This window comes from Tympanuchus pallidicinctus, unplaced genomic scaffold (assembly GCF_026119805.1).
Source record: "Tympanuchus pallidicinctus isolate F22 unplaced genomic scaffold, pur_lepc_1.0 scaffold3, whole genome shotgun sequence".
Lineage (NCBI taxonomy): Eukaryota > Metazoa > Chordata > Aves > Galliformes > Phasianidae > Tympanuchus > Tympanuchus pallidicinctus.
Window position 1 is genome coordinate 22735003 of NW_026294747.1, and position 4051 is coordinate 22739053.

Below are 4051 nucleotides of genomic sequence, written 5' to 3' on the forward strand. Positions count from 1 at the left end.
TAAACCAGAATGAAGAAATAGGACTCCAGAGGTCATGGTGTGTCAGGGACAGCGGGACTGAGGCTCCTCTTATCCCTTTTCTCTTGGCATCTTTCCCTCCCTTTGGGGCATTTTCATTTTCATACTTAATTAGTAGAAACCAAACCAAATGCCTTTAGATATCCCGCCACACTCTGGACTAAAATTAGCATCTCACTGTATAACATGGCATAAGGATTAAGAGGATAAGTTTGTCCCAGGGCATAGGGAGAGCTTGGGCCAGCAGAGAAGTCTCTGCCAGCTGCCCCAACCCAAGCAGCTCGCTACTGCTCCCTGTGTCAACCTGCTCTCCCGCAGCTCTTGGCATGACTGCTGCCTCCCCATCATGCTGGCTTGGTTCCCTGCTGCAAGTTCTTGGATGCTGTACTCTAACAGCGACCTCCTTAACCATTCCCAGTCATCCTCCTGGTTTTTTTTGTTGAAGTTCCATCCCTTTTCCCCTTAGAGTCCAGTTGTCTTCTCTCCCCACAGTTATCAGCAGGCTCAGTCTGATATTTTGGCACTGGAACAAAATTTGAGTTTCCGCTGTCTCCCTCACCCATGCAAAGTAGCAGAAGGAGTGCTGGCTGCAGTCTCTGTGGATTTTCAATTTTCCTTCCAGTTAGGTCAGCAATGCCATTCTCAGTGTATACTTCCTGTGGCAATATAATTCCCAGTGGGGTGGAGGAGGGTGAAGCAGTTTGAAGTCTGGTCTCTCCCTTCTCTTCCCACGCCAGTGAAACACATTAAAGTACATCCAGAAGGAAACAGAAACTCTGCCAAGCAAACAGCGAGCAGTAAGTATGCCAGAAACAGGCAGAAAAAAAAGGGCTTGCAGGAACAGGAAGGCAGGAGTGATACGGGTGCCACAACATCAGCTAACAAGCAAGTTAAGAACTGAACTAACAGAGCTGGGAATGCTGTAATGATTCCTACATGCAGAAAGTTGGAATGGTGAGAAAACAGCAGAAAACAAGGCAGGGTTGGAGTAGGCTCAGAAACTGCCACAGAGCACAAAAGTGGTTTCTTCCAGCAGAGAACATGTTTTGCGCTGTGCCTCCGTGCAGCAGATACAACTGTAATGTTTATCTCCATAGAAGGAGTGCAAATATTAGCATTAGGGTGGCTCAGGAATGACTCTGTGGCCACTGGTACAAAGAGCAGTTGCAGAGGCTGCCGCCTTCATCTAACAGGAATATCCCTATTCTCACCCACCACACCTGGATTTTGGAAAAGCACCTTTGGGAAAAGCCAGATTGACCTGGGTGTGTGTGCATAAGATTAGCCACAACCCTAGAAACACCCCGGGTTACTTAGAGGAAGGGATCCAACATTTAGAAGCACGCAGGCAGGGCCTGCACTGATGCTGGGATGGGAATAAGGTATCAGTGCACCAACAAGAGCTTGGGAAGTGGTGAAATCAAACTCTCTGCTGTCCCACACTACTGCTCTTCTCTGTGTGAGGAGGCAAAAACAGGCACACATTTCTGTAAGTTCAGCAAGCAACCAGAGGGACTTGCTCAGCTGACAAAATTGTAAAGGATAACAGAAAAGCCAGTTTCTTTACTCTCTGATAATTTGGGTTTGGTTTCACATGCAGTTGGGACAAGTGACATTAGAGCTGCTTTCACCAGAGCATTACTGAGCAAGCCCATGTGGACGTGAGTATCACCCACACCCTTTGGTCGCAGTGATGAATGATGGATACACATGTGCCTGTGCAAGTGTTCATTGTGGATCCCAGTACGAAAGGCAACCACAGTTCATAAGGCATTCATTAAAATGCCATTTGCTGGAGATAGGATTAGAAGGCAAAGGGGTATAGCATTAGATCATTTTAGTTTCCTTCAGATGCTGTATTTTTTGCCACTTTCAGCCATGATTTGCCAAATCATTTTGCCATGATTTGGTCATCATCTCACACTAAGGTCATATGATGAGGTTGTCCAGGAGGTTCCTTCTCTTTGGTCATAATTAATTGTCCCATCTCTGGGATCCCAGGTTTTGTCCTGTTCCTGCTGTTTACAGACAGCACACAGCCTTCAGAGCACAGCAACCTACACAGCACAGCAGCAAGCAGCATGCTTCTTCACCTGTATTTCTTGCTGCTGGGATACCCACACTTGTTCTTTCTGTATCTTTCATATTTCTACATTCATACAAGAGAATAATAGTCTATTTTATCTCCTGTATCAGATCAAAACATTCCAACACTCTTTTCAAGCACAAGCAACAAGTACAAACAGTGAATTCTCATTTAACTTTTCTCACCCCCTCCTTTAAGAGAAAGCTTAGTATTTCGGCTGGGGTGGGACTTTCAAATAATTCCTGAATCTCCCAGATCATCAGAAAAGTCACCTGGGCTAAACACCATGCCACTGTTTTCTGTGCCTGAATATGGGATGAGGCAGGAATCTATTCTTTTCCTCACGTATCCTTCCAGTAAGGCATTTCTCACTGGGATCTTGCTGACAACACAAAATGTAGTACAGGTGTTCATGATGGATCCCAGTAAGAAAGGCACTCAGACTCCATAATGGATTAATTAAAACACAATTTATTGGAGATAATGTGAGAAAGTGGATAGTAAGAGACAATCTTACATCTGTGCAGACGTTGTGATCGCCAGGCTGTACAGCATCAACCAGATGTCCAGTTGAGCCACGGCATGCTGCACTGATCCCATCCACATTGAGGTTCCAACAGCATCACAGTGTTCGGGGTTTTGATAGGATTTTCTTAGAAGTAAATAACTCTATTCATCATTTTTATCGTCAAACAAAAGGACGTTCACATAAGAACATGCTGCTTCTATGATGAAGACAGGGACACGGTGGTGGCAACATCATGAGGTGCCCAGGAGGAGCCACCTATGGGGTCCTTAGGCTTAGTCCACTATGTGCAGCACAGTGCAGGCCTGCACCTACGTAGTCAGATCAAGCATTAGGAGAATCATTTATGCAACAGTGTTTTTCTCACGACCACTTAACTGTGCAACTGGAGGTGTTCATGCAGGTTGTTCTGTTGTCAGAAGTCCTGAGGACAAGTGTAAGGCCGCTTGCCTGTATGCAGAAGCATATGGTTGTGCAATGAACCAGGGTTGGCCAGGCAGCATCTACAAATGGCACACTGGCGTCCCTTGGTATGAGGGGAGCCTTGAAGCTCTCCTATGAGCTGTAACTTTTTCTACACTCTGTGCACAGGAAGGGCTTGTGTTCAGCATGGACAAAGCGGTGCTTCTTGAGGTGGCAGAGCTGCAGGAAGGCTTTGCCACACTCCCTGCAGTGGTACCTGCGCTTGATCATCTCCTCCTTCTGGGACAGAGCTTTTGGCAGTGGGCTTGGGCTGCCAGAAGGACCTTCTGCCAGCTCCCTATGGCTCTGCTATTCCACAGCCTCCTCCAGTGGGCCCTTCTTTCCATGCTCTCTGGATGCCAATTTAGAGACTTTGGAAGTGTTGCTTTCTTTCCTGCAAGTGTCTACATTTTGTTCTTTAGGGCTGGGCTGCTGGGGCTCCTGTCCACTGCGTGAACAGTGATGCTGTTTTGGCACCACTGGCCCACATGCCCATGCAAGCACCGAGTTGAACCCCACCTGAGGATAACGACAGATCCAGGTCTGAATGCACCTCTTTTTGCCCCATCTCCACTTTTTCTGCTGTGGATCCATTACCCACACCCTTGTCCAGCTGTTCCCTGCACCTGCCGCTGGTGTGGACGTTTGAGTTGGCCGTTTGGCGCTCACTGTCAGTCCTCGCCACTTTGGCTCACGTCTGGGAGAAGCACTTTCCTTTCCCGGCAGTGTTTGGCGGCCGGCCTCCTCGCCGGGGCGCCGCGCCGCTCACCTCCGCCAGCCGCGGGCCTCGGCCGGCAGCGCCGGGCCCACGCACCCCGCCGTCCCGCCAGCGCCGCGCAGACAGGAGGCGCCAAGGGTTCGAGGCCGGGCCCGCGGCCCTCCGCGTCGCCGGAACGGTGCGAGGCGGCGACGGGCGCGGCCGGACGGAGTCCCGCGAGGGCGGAGCGGCGTTTCCCCGG